We start from the raw sequence: 18,873 nt of genomic DNA, 5'->3' as shown, positions 1-18,873 counted from the left end.
AAACATTCATTCATTTTCATTTGCGTTGGGACGCCTATTAATACATGATTTTGTATTATCTGCTTCACCTAGGCCTGGTTTGGAAACGGCACCATGCAGGACAGACGAGCTCTACAGAGGATGGTGCGATCAGCCGAGCGCATCATCCGCACCGAGCTCCCTGACCTGCACTCGATCTACACCAAGCAGTGCTGGACCAAGGCCAGGAAGATTGTGAAGGACCAACAATGGACTGTTCTCTCTGTTGCGATTCCGCTCCCTGAAGGCCAACACAGAGAGACTGAGAAGGAGCTTCTTCCCGCAGGCGATACGGTCTCTCAACCAGATCAATACTCAGGACTAAACAATCTCTGCATCCTTGCACATTGCACAATTCACAGTTATGGACATTTTACGGGATCTACAGTAACCTCTCTGCATTTTTGCACGATACATCGTAATGGACACTCATGCACAGTTGCACAAACCCTGGACATTCATGGCACATTTCACATTCATGCACATTTGCACTTTTGCACAGATGATGGACATTTATGGACCACGGACACACATCTACGTACACATGCACATTTGCACACTTCCTGGTCATTTCCAGTTACTGTATTTCCATCTAAATTCTTCTTTATATTTTTATCCCGTTGTATAGATGTTTTTTTTTTTTTAATCTTATATATTTTTTGAAGTGTTTTATATTTTGTTTTATTTATTTATTGTTAATTTTATGTCACGGGAGGTTGTTTAAGCATTTCAGTGCATAGCTGGCTGACGACTCATTTCGAATCGCAATGACGTTTGCTCTGTAGCCGGGGACTAAGATTCTTGGTTTTGTCTCTCCTACACAACAGCAAAGGCCCTAAATATGACTCCAAGTTTCAGCAGTTCATTGAGACCAACTTCTCAGTATATGATGTTTAAAAGACCCAACTTCTAGACTTAAGTCCCTTAACTATAAAAGCCAGTAAATAAAAAGTTAACAATGCATGACCAGGTTGCCATGCACACATTAGGCTTAAGATGTTCGGTAGGGATTATGCACTACACTGTGAGAACATGGTACACCCTTATTACAGGCCTGTACAGCAGGGTCAAAGGTTAACCTTGCACTGTCTCATGAATTATCCTTCAGCATCTGCACCTAGGGGGGTCTTTTAACATGCTGTATATCATTGTAAAGCAGAACTTTTCAGATTTTTTTTCTACTTTTTAAGGCTTATGAATTAATGTGTTTTTCAGCTGCTCTTAGGCCCATGGACCTAGTTCAGAGGTCAAATGTGCACTGTAATTTTTTAATGGCTTTTGATATTTTTAGCTTTTGTGTTTTGTTTTTAATTTTATTATCTTGTGTTTTGTTTTGTGTGGGTTTTTTTTTGTTTGTTTGTTGTAAAGACTCCATTTTGAGCTTTCATTTGAACTCTAAATGATTCATGTATCATTTAAGGGATTTGAGGGGCAGCCTGATGAATTGATGATGTTCAGCTGTTCTTGAGGCCATGGAGCTGAGGTTGAACATGCACTAGGGAATTAGGCATATTTTGGAGGAAAAGAACATCAAAATCCCCTCTGCTATAAAAAAAGATGTAAAGGTAATCTTCTAAGTGTTAATCTGAGCTCTAGTGGTTCATCCATGGTTAATATATCTTTTAAAGAATTAAATTGGCAGCCTGATGAATTAATGTTTTTCAGTTGCTCCTAGGCCCATGGATCTGAGGTTAAATGTGCATTGCATAGTCAGGCCTATGTTAAAGGAAAAGAATGTCTGAATAAATTATGCTATACCAAGATGTAAAGGTTAAATTCTAAGCTTTCATGTCTGTTCTAAATGTTTTATATATCTTTTAAGGAATTTGATTGGGATGCTTATGAACACCGTGTTTTTTATCCTGCTTTTAGGCCGATAAATCTGGTTCAGAGCTCAAATGCGCATTAGACGTTCAGGCCTGTATCGGAGGAACAGAATGTCTGACTAACTTGTGTTATGCCAAGATGTAAAGTTGGCATTTTAAGCTTTTAGTTTAGCTCTAAATGATTAATGTATCTTTTAAAGAATTTGATTAGGATGCTTATGAATACGTGCGTTTTTATCCTGCTTTTAGGCCGATAAATCTAGTTCAGAGCTCAAATGTGCATTAGACGTTCAGGCCTGTATCGGAGGAACAGAATGTCTGACTAACTTGTGTTATACCAAGATGTTAATGTGAGGTTATTGAGGTCGAGCCGGTTGACGACTCATTTCGAATCGCAATAACGTTTGCTGTGTAGCCAAGGACTAAGATCCATGGTTTTGTCTTTCTTAAACAACAGCAAAGGCCCTAAATATGACTCCAAGTTTCAGCAGTTCGTTGAGACCAACTTCTCAGTATATGATGGTTAAAAGACCCAACTTCTAGACTTAAGTCCCTTAACCATAAAAGCCAGTGAATAAAAAGTTAACAATGCATGATGAAGGTTACTGTACATGTATGACTAAAGGTGTTCAGTAGGGATTATGCACTACACTGTGAGAACATGGTACACCCTTATTACAGGCCTGTACAGCAGGGTCAAAGGTTAACCTTCCACTCTCTCATTAATCATCCTTCACCATTTTAACATACTGTATATCATTGTAAAACAGACCTTTCAGAAAGAGCAGAATCTAATCATAATTCCACTACAATGAGCTCTTGTACAACGGTACATTTTACACACAGACTCAAAGGTCAAAGGTCAATCCTGCACTGGTAATCAGGCCAATTTCAGAGGAACAGAATGTCTGACTAACTTGTGTTATACCAAGATGTAAAGGTGGCATTCTAAGCTTTTATTTGTGATCAGAATGATCTGTATATTTTTTAAAGAATTTGATTAGGACGCTTATAAATACGTGCGTTTTTATGCTGCTTTTAGGCCGATAAATCTGGTTCAAAGCTCAAATGCGCATTAGACGTTCAGGCCTGTAGCGGAGGAACAGAATGTCTGTGTAACGGTTAGCCCCTAGAGGGCGCCAAAGCGCCTGGGTTTGTTTGTTTTATTTTGGAGTTATGTTTAAGCTGGACTGCATGTCCCAGACAGCACCTCGGTCAGGTGACGTGGGAGTTCACCTGAACCGAGGTAAGGTAATTAAGTTGATTATAAAGAGCCTGACTGGAGCACAGTCAGGCGTCTAGCTTTTGTTGTCGTTATTTAGTGTATGATTTAAGTCGGTGTTTTCTTTATGTGTTGCTTTAATAATAAAAGCCGATATTGAACCGCCAGCTCGCCTCCTGCAATTATGCCACGCACACACACACGCCGACTGAAGATCCATGACAGTCTGACTAACTTGTGTTATACCAAGATGTAAAGGGGGCATTCTAAGCTTTCAGTTCAGCTTTAAATGATTAATGTATCTTTTAAAGAATTTGATTAGGATGCTTATGAATACGTGCGTTTTTATCCTGCTTTTAGGCCGATAAATCTAGTTCAGAGCTCAAATGTGCATTAGACGTTCAGGCCTGTATCGGAGGAACAGAATGTCTGACTAACTTGTGTTATACCAAGATGTAAAGGGGGCATTCTAAGCTTTTATTTGTGATCAGAATAATCTGTATATCTTTTAAAGTATTTGATTGGAATGCTTATGAACACGTGCGTTTTTATGCTGCTTTTAGGCCGATAAATCTAGTTCAGAGCTCAAATGTGCATTAGACGTTCAGGCCTGTATTGGTGGAACAGAATATCTAAATCCTTGTGTTTCACCAAGATGTTAATGTGAGGTTATTGAGGTCGAGCCGGTTGACGACTCATTTCGAATCGCAATGACGTTTGCTGTGTAGCCAAGGACTAAGATCCTTGGTTTTGTCTTTCCTACACAACAGCAAAGGCCCTAAATATGACTCCAAGTTTCAGCAGTTCGTTGAGACCAACTTCTCAGTATATGATGGTTAAAAGACCCAACTTCTAGACTTAAGTCCCTTAACTATAAAAGCCAGTGAATAAAAAGTTAACAATGCATGATGAAGGTCACTGTACATGTATGACTAAAGGTGTTCAGTAGGTTTTATGCACTACACTGTGAGAACATGGTACACCCTTATTACAGGCCTGTACAGCAGGGTCAAAGGTTAACCTTCCACTCTCTCATAAATCATACTTCAGCATTTTAACATACTGTATATCATTGTTAAACAGACCTTTTAGAAAGAGCAGAATCTAATCATAATCCTACTACAATGAGCTCTTGTACAACGGTACATTTTACACACAGACTCAAAGTTCAAAGGTCAATCCTGCACTGGTAATCAGGCCTATTTTGTAGGAACAGAATGTCTGATTAACTTGTGTTATACCAAGATGTAAAGGTGGCATTCTAAGCTTTTATTTGTGATCAGAATGATCTGTATATCTTTTAAAGAATTTGATTAGGACGCTTATAAATACGTGCGTTTTTATCCTGCTTTTAGGCCGATAAATCTGGTTCAGAGCTCAAATGTGCATTAGACGTTCAGGCCTGTATCGGAGGAACAGAATGTCTGTGTAACGGTTAGCCCCTAGAGGGCGCCAAAGCGCCTGGGTTTGTTTGTTATATTTTGGAGTTATGTTTAAGCTGGACTGCATGTCCCAGACAGCACCTCGGTCAGGTGACGTGGGAGTTCACCTGAACCGAGGTAAGGTAATTAAGTTGATTATAAAGAGCCTGACTGGAGCACAGTCAGGCGTCTAGCTTTTGTTGTCGTTATTTAGTGTATGATTTAAGTCGGTGTTTTCTTTGTGTTGCTTTAATAATAAAAGCCGATATTGAACCGCCAGCTCGCCTCCTGCAATTATGCCACGCACACACACACGCCGACTGAAGATCCATGACAGTCTGACTAACTTGTGTTATGCCAAGATGTAAAGGTGGCATTTTAAGCTTTTAGTTTAGCTCTAAATGATTAATGTATCTTTTAAAGAATTTGATTAGGACGCTTATGAATACGTGCGTTTTTATCCTGCTTTTAGGCCGATAAATCTGGTTCAGAGCTCAAATGTGCACGGGACGTTCAGGCCTATTTCGGAGGAACATAATATCTAAATCCTTGTGTTTTACCAAGATGTTAATGTGAGGTTATTGAGGTCGAACCGGCTGACGACTCATTTTGAATCGCAATGACGTTTGCTCTGTAGCCAAGGACTAAGATCCCTGGTTTTGTCTTTCTTAAACAACAGCAAAGGCCCTAAATATGATTCCAAGTTTCAGCAGTTTGTTGAGACCAACTTCTCAGTATATGATGGTTAAAAGACCCAACTTCTAGACTTAAGTCCCTTAACTATAAAAGCCAGTGAATAAAAAGTTAACAGTGCATGATGAAGGTCACTGTACACATATGACTAAAGGTGTTCAGTAGGTTTTATGCACTACACTGTGAGAACATGGTACACCCTTATTACAGGCCTGTACAGCAGGGTCAAAGGTTAACCTTCCACTCTCTCATTAATCATCCTTCACCATTTTAACATACTGTATATCATTGTAAAACAGACCTTTCAGAAAGAGCAGAATTTAATCATAATTCCACTACAATGAGCTTTTGTGCAACGGTACATTTTACACACAGACTCAAAGGTCAAAGGTCAATCCTGCACTGGTAATCAGGCCTATTTCAGAGGAACAGAATGTCTGACTAACTTGTGTTATACCAAGATGTAAAGGTGGCATTCTAAGCTTTCATGTGTGTTCTAAATGATTCATATATCTTTTAAAGTATTTGATTGGGACGCTTATAAATACGTGTGTTTAATGCTGCCTTTAGGCCGATAAATCTGGTTCAGAGCTCAAATGTGCACTGGACGTTCAGGCCTGTATCTGAGGAACAGAATGTCTGACCAACTTGTGTTATGCCTTGATCCAAAGGTGGCATTCTAAGCGTTCATGTTAGTTCTATATGATTTATGTTTCTTATAAAGTATTTGATCGGGATGCTTATGAATACGTGCGTTTTATGCTGCTTTAGGGCAATAAATCTGGTTCAGAGCTCAAATGTGCATTAGACGTTCAGGCCTGTATCGGAGGAACAGAATGTCTGACTAACTTGTGTTATACCAAGATGTAAAGAGGGCAATCTCAGCTTTTATTTCTGATCAGAATGATCTGTATATCTTTTAAAGTATTTGATGAGGAGGCTTATGAATACGTGCGTTTTTATGCTCCTTTTAGGCCAATAAATCTGGTTCAAAGCTCAAATGTGCATTAGGCGTTCAGGCCTGTATCGGAGGAACAGAATGTCTGACTAACTTGTGTTATACAAAGATGTTAAGAGGGCATTCTAAGCTTTTATTTTTGATTAGAATGATCTGTATATCTTTTAAAGTATTTCATTGGGACGCTTATAAAGACGTGCGTTTAATGCTGCTTTTTAGGCCGATAAATCTGGTTCAGAGCTTAAATGTACATTGGACGTTCAGGCCTGTATCGGAGGAACAGAAAATCTGACTAACTTGTTTTATGCCATGATGTAAAGATGGCATTCTAAGCTTTCAGTTTAGCTTTAAATGATTAATGTATCTTTTAAAGAATTTGATGAGGAGGCTTATGAATACGTGCGTTTTAATGCTGCTTTTAGGCCAATAAATCTGTTTCAGAGCTCAAAAGTGCACTGGACATTCACGGCTATTCCGGAGGAACAAAATGTCTGACTAACTTGTGTTATGCCAAGATGTAAAGGTGGCATTTTAAGCTTTTAGTTTAGCTCTAAATGATTAATGTATCTTTTAAAGAATTTGATCAGGATGCCTATGAATACGTGCGTTTTCATCCTGCTTTTAGGCCGATAAATCTAGTTCAGAGCTCAAATGTGCATTAGACGTTCAGGCCTGTATCGGAGGAACAGAATGTCTGACTAACTTGTGTTATACCAAGATGTAAAGGGGGCATTCTAAGCTTTTATTTGTGATCAGAATGATCTGTATATCTTTTAAAGTATTTGATTGGAATGCTTATGAACACGTGCGTTTTTATGCTGATTTTAGGCCGATAAATCTGTTTTAGAGGTCAAATGTGCATTAGACGTTCAGGCCTGTATCGGAGGAACAGAATATCTAAATCCTTGTGTTTCACCAAGATGTTAATGTGAGGTTATTGAGGTCGAGCCGGTTGACGACTCATTTCGAATCGCAATGACGTTTGCTGTGTAGCCAAGGACTAAGATCCTTGGTTTTGTCTTTCTTAAACAACAGCAAAGGCCCTAAATATGACTCCAAGTTTCAGCAGTTCGTTGAGCCCAACTTCTCAGTATATGATGGTTAAAAGACCCAACTTCTAGACTTAAGTCCCTTAACCATAAAAGCCAGTGAATAAAAAGTTAACCATGCATGATGAAGGTCACTGTACACGTATGACTAAAGGTGTTCAGTAGGGATTATGCACTACACTGTGAGAACATGGTACACCCTTATTACAGGCCTGTACAGCAGGGTCAAAGGTTAACCTTCCACTCTCTTATAAATCATACTTTAGCATTTTAACATACTGTATATCATTGTTAAACAGACCTTTCAGAAAGAGCTAAATCTAATCATAATCCTACTACAATGAGCTCTTGTACAACGGTACATTTTACACACAGACTCAAAGGTCAATCCTGCACTGGTAATCAGGCCTATTTTGTAGGAACAGAATGTCTGACTAACTTGTGTTATACCAAGATGTAAAGGTGGCATTCTAAGCTTTCATGTGTGTTCTAAATGATTCATATATCTTTTAAAGTATTTGATTGGGACGCTTATAAATACGTGTGTTTAATGCTGCCTTTAGGCCGATAAATCTGGTTCAGAGCTCAAATGTGCACTGGACGTTCAGGCCTGTATCGGAGGAACAGAATGTCTGACTAACTTGTGTTATGCCAAGATGTAAAGTGGGCATTCTAAGCTTTTATTTCTGATCAGAATGATCTGTATATCTTTTAAAGTATTTGATTGGGACGCTTATAAATACGTGCGTTTAATGCTGCTTTTTAGGCCGATAAATCTGGTTCAGAGCTTAAATGTACATTGGACGTTCAGGCCTGTATCTGAGGAACAGAATGTCTGACTAACTTGTGTTATGCCTTGATCCAAAGGTGGCATTCTAAGCGTTCATGTTAGTTCTATATGATTTATGTTTCTTATAAAGTATTTGATCGGGATGCTTATGAATACGTGCGTTTTATGCTGCTTTAGGGCAATAAATCTGGTTCAGAGCTCAAATGTGCATTAGACGTTCAGGCCTGTATCGGAGGAACAGAATGTCTGACTAACTTGTGTTATACCAAGATGTAAAGAGGGCAATCTAAGCTTTTATTTCTGATCAGAATGATCTGTATATCTTTTAAAGTATTTGTTTGGGACGCTTATAAAGACGTGCGTTTAATGCTGCTTTTTAGGCCGATAAATCTGGTTCAGAGCTTAAATGTGCACTGGACGTTCAGGCCTGTATCGGAGGAACAGAATGTCTGACTAACTTGGGTTATGCCTTGATCTAAAGATGGCATTCTAAGCTTTCAGTTCAGCTTTAAATTATTAATGTATCTTTTAAAGAATTTAATTAGGATGCTTATGAATACGTGCGTTTTTATGCTCCTTTTAGGCCGATAAACCTGGTTCAAAGCTCAAATGTGCATTAGACGTTCAGGCCTGTATCGGAGGAACAGAATGTCTGACTAACTTGTGTTATGCCAAGATGTAAAGGTGGCATTTTAAGCTTTTAGTTTAGCTCTAAATGATTAATGTATCTTTTAAAGAATTTGATCAGGATGCTTATGAATACGTGCGTTTTCATCCTGCTTTTAGGCCGATAAATCTAGTTCAGAGCTTAAATGTGCATTAGACGTTCAGGCCTGTATCGGAGGAACAGAATGTCTGACTAACTTGTGTTATACCAAGATGTAAAGGGGGCATTCTAAGCTTTTATTTGTGATCAGAATGATCTGTATGTCTTTTAAAGTATTTGATTGGAATGCTTATGAACACGTGCGTTTTTATGCTGATTTTAGGCCGATAAATCTGTTTTAGAGGTCAAATGTGCATTAGACGTTCAGGCCTGTATTGGTGAAACAGAATATCTAAATCCTTGTGTTTCACCAAGATGTTAATGTGAGGTTATTGAGGTCGAGCCGGTTGACGACTCATTTCAAATCGCAATGACGTTTGCTGTGTAGCCAAGGACTAAGATCCTTGGTTTTGTCTTTCTTAAACAACAGCAAAGGCCCTAAATATGACTCCAAGTTTCAGCAGTTCGTTGAGACCAACTTCTCAGTATATGATGGTTAAAAGACCCAACTTCTAGACTTAAGTCCCTTAACTATAAAAGCCAGTGAATAAAAAGTTAACAATGCATGATGAAGGTTACTGTACATGTATGACTAAAGGTGTTCAGTAGGTTTTATGCACTACACTGTGAGAACATGGTACACTCTTATTGAAGGCCTGTACAGCAGGGTCAAAGGTTAACCTTCCACTCTCTCATTAATCATCCTTCACCATTTTAACATACTGTATATCATTGTAAAACAGACCTTTCAGAAAGAGCAGAATTTAATCATAATTCCACTACAATGAGCTTTTGTGCAACGGTACATTTTACACACAGACTCAAAGGTCAATCCTGCACTGGTAATCAGGCCTATTTTGTAGGAACTTTTAACATACTCTATGAACATTGTAAAGCATACTTCTCGAATAGAGCAGAATCCTTCATGTCATAATCCCAGTATAATGAGATCTTGTACAACAGTACATTTTACATAAAGCTATTCAAAGCCTGTAAATCTGGGTCAAAGGTCAAACATGCACTGGACGTTTGGGCCTATTTTGATGGAACAGAATGTATGACTAACTTGTGTTATACCACGATCTAAAGGTGGCACTCTGAGCTTTCATTTGAGAAAAAGTTTATTCCTTTGTTTTATGAGGCCTCTACGGTCTTTTGTTGAATAAAAATTCATATTGACACAACTGAGTTTTTGTTATTACTGATGTGTTGTAGAAAAGTATGCACTACACTCAAGTTTGGGATCACATCCTACCTCCTTGGTCATTCCTGATTCTTTCTACATTGTAAAGCCATGCCGCAGGTGTCCCAAATATGCAAAATTGTCCTTTGAACAGTTTCTGTTTAGATGTAACTGCTACCCATTAACTGTATTCGCATCATAATGGCTCTAATCCCAGGTGCTGTTAATGTGAGGTAACCCAAGATTCGGCTTCTGCCACGGATCACGGAGGTTCTCTCGTATCACATTTTGCATTTTGGGGTCCCTGGGGGGCGAATCTGCCTACTCACGCTATCGTGGTTGCTCCCGTGTCTACACTGTCCACTCGGATTGACCGGATTTCACTTTGTGAAAAAATTTGAGAGTCGGAGCACCTGAGGCCCCCACTCATTGGAGACCAGGATCTTAGTACAGCAATGTTGATAGGACCGACGTCTCAGTACGAGACCCTTCAACGTAAAATCTGGGATTTTCCCAAAGAATGGAGTTGTGACTCCAAATTTAACCAGGAGGCTCAGGGAGGCCATCGGATCCGGGATCCCGAATCCCGAGGCCGTAGCACCTTCCTGGAGCCCGTTCTCTTCAGGGGCCACGTAGGGGCCCGAAACCACCTGGACTCACCTCGGCATATGCCGCAGACCGCAGAAAACATATTATATTGCCATTATAAAGCTTTCTTTATTTTTTACGATTAAATTTTTGCATCGGGGCCCAGGGGGCCCCCGCTCAGTCGAGACCAGGATCTCAGTACAGCGATGTTAATAGGACCAACTTCTCCTTTCCAGACCCTTCAGTGTAAAAAAACCTTGGATTTGCCAAGAAAATGGTGTTGAGGCTCCAAATTTAACCTGGAGGCTCACGGAGGCCATGGCATGAAGCCTCCGGAATCTTAGACTCGTAGGCCCTTCCTGAAGCCGGTCCTCTTCAGGGGCCACGTGGGGGCCCCGAACCGAGCACGCTCGATTCGGCGTCTGCCACGGATCACGGAGGTGCTCTCGTATCGACGTCTTACAAATTTTTCATTTTGGGGTCCCTGGGGGCCGAATCTGCCTACTCACGCTAGCGTGGTTGCTCCCGTGTCTACACTGTCCACTCGGACTGACCGCATTTCACTTTGTGAAAAAATTTGAGTCGGAGCACCTGAGGCCCCAACTCATTGGAGACCAGGATCTCAGTACAGCAATGTTGATGGGACCGACGTCTCAGTACGAGACCCTTCAACGTAAAATCTGGGATTTTCCCAAAGAATGGAGTTGTGACTCCAAATTTAACCAGGAGGCTCAGGGAGGCCATCGGATCCGGAATCCCGAATCCCGAGGCCGTAGCACCTTCCTGGAGCCCGTTCTCTTCAGGGGCCACGTAGGGGCCCGAAACCACCTGGACTCACCTCGGCATATGCCACAGACCGCAGAAAACATATTATATTGCCCTTATAAAGCTTTCTTTATTTTTTACGATTAAATTTTTGCATCGGGGCCCCGGAGGCCCCCGCTCAGTCGAGACCAGGATCTCAGTACAGCGATGTTAATCGGACCAACTTTGCCTTTCCAGACCCTTCAGTGTAAAAAAACCTTGGATTTGCCAAGAAAATGGTGTTGAGGCTTCAAATTTAACCTGGAGGCTCCCGTGTCTACACTGTCCACTCGGACTGACCGGATTTCACTTTGTGAAAAAATTTGAGTGTCGGAGCACCTGGGGCCCCCAGTCATTCGAGACCAGGATCTCAGTACAGCAATGTTAATAGGACCGACTTCTCAGTAAGAGACCCTTCAATGTAAAATCTTTACATTTGGAGTTGTGACTCCAAATTTAACCAGGAGGCTCAGGGAGGCCATCGGATCCGGGATCCCGAATCCCGAGGCCGTAGCACCTTCCTGGAGCCCGTTCTCTTCAGGGGCCCCGTAGGGGCCCGAAACCACCTGGACTCATCTCGGCATCCGCCACCGACCCCAAAAAACATATTATATTGCCATTATAAAGCTTTTTTGGTCACGGGCCCCCAGGGGCCCCTGGGGTCTTCAGGGGCCACTCAGGAGACCTCAGACATGCTAGAAATCACATAAAAACAAAAAAAAATTTGGGGGCCCCCGGGGGCCTCCGGGGCCCCCGGGTAGTACCCGAGGGCCCTTGGGACCTCATAGATATACTAGATTTCGCTTTGGAGGCAATTTGGAGTTTGGGGCCCCTGGGGCCCCTGGGGGCCCCTGGGAGCCAGCGGGCACCCATGGGCTATCCATCTGGGCTATGTTCGAACCCGGGGCCAATGTTGAAAAGTAAGGGTCTAATATTGTGATCCTGGGTCTTCTAGGGCCCAACTTGTGCGACCCCACCCCACCAGGGACTCAATCTAGCGCCCCTCAATGGCCAAAAGTGTAATGGCACAAAGGGATTTAAGGACCTAGAACCTGGCCCTCTAAGTTGGCCCCGAGGCCCGACAAGTTGGCCCCGGGCATGTTGGCCCCCATTGGAAATGAATGGGCGGCGGGCCCAACATAGCGAAAGCGCTCTTTGGGGACCACTAACTCAAAAACCCAATTGACTTGGGGCCAACTTCTCCGTGTAAGTCCCTAACCCTAACCTTAACCCTAATTTACCCAACCCTAATTCTCCCTACCCCTAATCCCAAATCTTTCCTTTTGTTTCCGGCGTGGGAGCGGGCATGACCTGGCGTTGCGGCTATTTCCCCTAACCTAACCTAGCCAGTGCCACCTCCGATAGTTGAGCTACCGATGTATCCGCATTATCCATGGAACCTGTCAAAAAGAATAATATTTCATAAAATGATTATAAATAATGAATAGAAAATATAATAATTATACTTGGACATTCAAAATAATAATCTATTTTACTTACCTGGATTTACTTACCTGTTTTCATTAAATACAATTCAAAAAGATTGGGAAATGAAAAAAATGGAAAAACAAAGGAAGAGATAATTATAATAATTATTATTATTTTTATATATATTTTTTATATATATTTTTTGAATACAAGGAGACCATATTAGAGATTATCGGGGAGAGGAAAAAACCACTGAGGAAAATAAAAATAAGCTCCACACTGAAAAAGTTTCTTGTTATTTTCCTTTTTCCTTTTTTACAAGGGGGCGGAGCTTAGCCTCTGTGTGTGACTCACAGGCAAGCAGCCTCTCAGTTGGAGACAGAGAGCTATAGCAGCAACACGAGCTATTGTTGAGTTTTAGAGCCTATTTCTTTGAAAAAAATTGTTCAGAACTGGTGAAGGATTGTTAAAAGACCTTAGTCTTTCTTCCCTTAATAGCCAGTTTGAACTCTTTATTCAAGAGGACAAAACTTTTCTCTCTTTTGTGTATATATATTTTTCCTCAATTTTCTTGAGTTTGTTTGGCTAATTAGCTTTTGCTTAGCATAGCTTTTTTTCCTAGCAAACTCTTTTCCTCCCTGTTTCAGTTCTTTATTGAACTCACTATAATTTATTTTCTTCTGTATTCATTGTTTTTCTTTTTCTCTTCCCTTTTCCCTTTTCCCATCTTTTGAATTTAATTATTTTCGGCAAGTCTATGCCTGATGAAGGCTTAAGCAAGCCGAAACGTTGCAGCAACGGACTTGCCATTTGTTTAAATCAATTTATTTCATTTTATTTTGAGCAGCAACAGACTTGCCATATTGTTTAAAGAATTCTATTTTGTTTTACTTTGAATATGTCATACCGTGGTCCATTCTATTCGGGACGGGGGCGACCCTACTCCCATCCTGATGATTGGGGATGGAGAGACAGGTATCCCTGTCCTGAGGAATGGTATCACAACGTCAGATACCAGGAATACAGAGTTCCCCAAAACACTAGGGAGTTCAGAAATAGTAAACTGTACCCCAGATTCACTCAGAATTACCCTAGACAAATTCCTGAATGGAGCGATTATGACCCCTACTGGAGACAGTGGGGACGTGCTCCAAGACGTAAGAGCCCTCAGCAAAGACCACGATCCACTAGTGGCAAACAACGGGGCACTACAAATGACAAAAAGTCTAAACAAAAACAGGGCAAAAAACAGAAAAAACAGCCCAAACAAAATAGGAGGGGTAAAAATAAAAATAAAAAACAAACTGCAGAAGCCCAAGATAAAAAATTTAGAAGCTTAGTTAAACAATTATTAGAATTACTGAGATCCTTCCATCATCTTGAGAAGATCTCTATACATGCGGAGGAGGAACCTCCTTCTTTTACTAAGCTCACATATTTTCTGGGCGATGTAGTAAAACCGGCTAATCTGACACCAGAAACAAAAACCCTCCTAGAAGGTAATGCCAAAAATTGGGCATACACCACACGCCTAATCCTGCAAGATCACTACATAAATTTCATTGAGAAAGAGAGTGAAATCTTGCAGAAAACACTGATTGGGGATTGGGACACAGCCCTGAAGGTTGCAATTAAGTGGTACAGAAGGAGATATCCCAAAAGACATATGCAGGAGCCTATAAAGAAAGTAGAGGCACTCCTGCTGTCTTTTGATCGGATTGAAGGACGAAGGGATAGGGACACAGAAAGGGATAGGGTCACCTCTGTTATCACAGAGGAAGATTTCCCACCCCTGTCACAGGCCCCAGAACCCCCTTCTCCTGTACCTACTGCAACTAGAGAGAGAACACCTCCTCCGTCCCTTACCCCTTTTCCCATTGCACTGCCACGTAGGATCCCGCGGCCTAGGCAGCGGATCACAGTGCAAGTGTCTTCCCCGAAAAATCCGGCGGTCGCACATCAGGATGAACATCCAGAACTACTGGAAGTTCATAGTGACCCGGGAACTCAAAAAACATCCACAGATATGCCAGTTCCCATAGAAAGGTCACGAACACAGGATGATGTGTCTCATACACAACATGAGGAGGTTCTCTCACACGTAGATACACGTGAGGAGTTCTCCTTGCCAGTGGTTCAGATACATGCAATTCAGTGCAGTAGTAGTTCATCCGATGTAAGCGATACTGAACTAGAGCCTCTTATCAATTTTGAGGATGATCGGGGAGAGTTAGACACCCTCCCACTTATGGATTCCCCTTGTTCACTGGGGTTCCGGGTGGGGGGATGTCTTTTACCCGAACCCCCTCTAGATCAGTCTAATGTGTTCACAAGCACACCGTCTGAGTCACCAAAAGCGTACAAGCCCATTAGACACCTGCGCACAGTTAGGAAACTGGTTGATTGGGGTCTTAGTGTACGGAAAAAATATTGCATTCTGGGGGACTCCAATGTGAGTAGATTTCCTCATCACTCCTTTGCTGATGTCCAAATTGACAGCTACCCGGGTGCTACATTCCGACATGCAGAAAACCTGATTAAAAAAGCACAGGTGCACGTGGCTGTAGAGAAAGTGATCTTATCCTTCGGGATAAATCACCGTGGTCAAAAAGCTAAGTTAACGGCTATTAAAGAAATGCAGCGGGCTTTAAAGGCAGCAAGGGAGAAATTCCCCAATGCCGATATCATAATCCCGCTTATTAATTTCTCCAGGACATTAAAGAGAGATGAACAGGTGATCCTGGATAACCTAAATAGCCACATCCAGAGAAACATGTCTCACCTGCCATTATTGCCCAAAGCGCAATTTAAAGTAGGTGATGATCAAATTCACTGGACATTAAATTGTGCTCGCGCCATATTCGAACAATGGGTCGAGCACTTAAACTTAGCTGCCCTATAAACCCAAAACCGGGATTATCAGATAGGAAGAGTGAAGTTTTAAATTTATCTAAACACTTCACACCTACAAAAGGGCAAATTCAATTATTGAGCAAGGGCCTTACTTTCATCCCCACACCCAAAATTAACATAAACACAAAAAAACTACTGATTGCTGATATACAACAATATCATAGAAGACTGCTTCTGGCAGCCTTCTATAGATATGAGAAGGAGGGAGAAATCCTTCCATTTGTAGGGAAATCCAGTTGGACTCCCAAATTATCCCAAGTCCCAAATACCATCAGACAAATAATTAGAGCGGACAAATATGCAATCAGAAATATACCCTGGAATTACAGGGTAGTTCCAAATCTGAGTCGGGATGAAAGACAGGCCTTACAACAATTAAAAAATAACAGATCCATTGTGATCAAGCCGGCCGACAAAGGCAGTGCTGTGGTCATAATGGATAGATATGCATACATAATGGAGGCGGAACGGCAGTTGAACCTGGAAGAATACTATAAAAAACTCACAGAACCTATCTTCCTTAAAACGGTTCCTGTCGTGCGGGACATTCTTATTAAATTAAGGGAGGAGGGTTTCATAAACAAAAAACAAGAAATTTACCTGATGGGCCCTGATGATCCACGCCCCAGGTATTTCTACCTCCTCCCTAAAATTCATAAGGAACCACACACTTGGAGTGTTCCCTTTGAGATGCCCCCAGGCCGCCCCATTGTCTCTGACTGTGGCAGTGAAACACAGGCCACAGCAGAGTATATCGAATATTTCCTTAACCCGATAAGTACCAGACACCCCAGCTACATTAAGGATACCTATGACTTCATTGAAAAGATAAAAAATCTTTCTCTCCCGCCTGACTGTTTCCTGTTCACTATCGATATTGATAGTTTATATACCAACATTGAAACACCAGCTGGTATGGAAGCGGTCAGAGAGTGGTTTATTAAATTCCCTGATAAAAACAGACCTGAGGAAGCGATTTTGAAATTGCTGGATATTAACCTTACAAAAAATGATTTTGAGTTTAATTCCAAGCATTACCTTCAGGTCAAAGGCACAGCCATGGGCAAAAAATTCGCCCCTTCCTATGCCAACATATTTATGGCAAGATGGGAGGAAAGGGCCCTGGCTGCTTGGGAATTTAAACCTTTCAGTTATTATAGGTTCCTCGATGACATTTGGGGTGTCTGGACCGGTACAGAGGTTCAATTTAAACAATTTGCGGACCACCTAAATAATTTTCACCGTTCTATAAAAATAAAATACACACTGGACAGAGCGGGGGTCAACTTTTTGGACACAGTAACCTACAAGGGCAAAGGGTTTGTGGAGACGGGCAAATTAGATGTTAGAGTCTATTTTAAAGACACGGACACTCATGCACTTCTCCACAAATCAAGCTTCCATCCTAAACATACTTTCAGGGGTATCGTGAAATCTCAGATACAGAGATTTCACAGAATATGTACCCAGCCCGAGGATTTCCTGGAGGCGAAAAGCATTCTCTTTTCTGCACTCCGGAAACGAGGTTATTCCCGTTCCTTCCTGAGAAGCTGTGAGAGTCGATTTCTCGAAAAGAGGAAAAGCGATAATAAAAAAATGATTCCATTAATCACAACCTTCTCTAAAGGAAGCGTCCATCTTAACAAGTTGATGAAATCTAATTTCCATCAATTTCATATGCAAAATAAAGTGTTGGACGACCACAAAATCATTTCAGCCTACCGCAAAAATCAAAATCTCAAGGATATTCTGGTCCGAAGCAGGTTGCCTCCCTCGGGAGAGGAAAAAAGGAAACCTGTCCCACCGGGAGAATACAGGCCAAAACGATGGATCCAGAATCCACAAAATAAAACCATCTATGAGATTTCCCCGGCCTTGAAACATGACACAAGCAATTGTGTCTATTTAATTTATTGCACAAAGTGCAATAAACAGTATGTGGGGGAGACCAGAAACACTTTGGCGGTGAGGTTGACACAACATAGATATAATATTAAACATAAAAAAGATTCACACACTGTGGTTGTCCAACACTTTATAAAACACGGTATTGAATCCCTAAGGTTTATGGGATTACAATATAACAGATGGTGGTCCCACCAAGATAGAAAAAAGGCAGAAAGAACATGGATTAACAATTTAAGTTCCATGCATCCATGGGGTTTGAATGAACAATCTAGAGTAGTTTAAGACTCATGTTCAGGACAACCAGTGGCGGAGGTGTCGGTGCTTGGTGACTGTGAGGTAGGCCAGTGCACAACGTGGACGCTGGAGATTGCCCACTCTGCGCTTTCTAGCCCCCACCCTTACCTATCCCTAATCTTAACCTTCCCCTAACCATAACCTTTCCTACTTTTAGCTTTCTAACCCTATCTTTTCCTAACCCTAATTAGGGTCAGTTAGGGAATTTTACGAAGAAGCTGGCCTTAGGGTGTCAGAAGCCTTCTAAAATAGCCCTGAGCTTGGAGCTAGGGTTTTTGGAATTTTTGCTCGCTTCTAAACCATAGACACATCAATTTTCTACCCTTTGCAGAGCTCCTATCATTTCTCTGACCAAAAATCTGAATTCCTCGAATTTTTTCATGATTTTAGGAAAAAAAATCAGCTTTCTAGCACCTTCCTATCAAAAGCTCTAAAAATTGCAGTACTCCTCCAATTTAAAGGGGGTGCTAGCCCTGTAATACCAACATCTCCATGTTCAAAATTCCAATATCTCAGTAAAATTCACTAACAATTCAAAACGTTTTTTTTTATGCAAATCAGCCCAGTATGTCCATAAAAGACCCAATATGTCTGTAAAATACCCTAACGAGTGAGTTCAAATCAACAATGTAGTTTTTCACTATGTCAACATGCATGTTATTCCAAACTTCACCAGCAGGCTCAGGGAGGCCATCGCATCTAGAATCCTGATTCTTAGATTCGTACCACCTTCCTGAAGCCAGTTCTTTTCTGGGGCTACATAGGGGCCCCAAACTTAGGATGCTCAATTCAGTATCCGACACAGTTCACAAATGTGCTCTTGGATTATGGATTTATTGATGTCCTGTTTAGGGACTTTTACAGACATGTTGGATTTTTCATACTGAGATGTTGGGTCAAACAAAGAATTAAATGAATTAATTTGAGACCATCATCTCAGTACAGCTATGTTGATGGGACCGACTTCTCCTTTTGAGACCCTTCAGTGTAAATAACTCTTGGATTTGCCACG

Source organism: Clarias gariepinus, chromosome 1 (assembly GCF_024256425.1).
Source record: "Clarias gariepinus isolate MV-2021 ecotype Netherlands chromosome 1, CGAR_prim_01v2, whole genome shotgun sequence".
In the NCBI taxonomy this organism is placed as follows: domain Eukaryota; kingdom Metazoa; phylum Chordata; class Actinopteri; order Siluriformes; family Clariidae; genus Clarias; species Clarias gariepinus.
The sequence above is the reverse complement of the archived record's forward strand: the minus strand, read 5'-3'. Positions refer to the sequence as shown.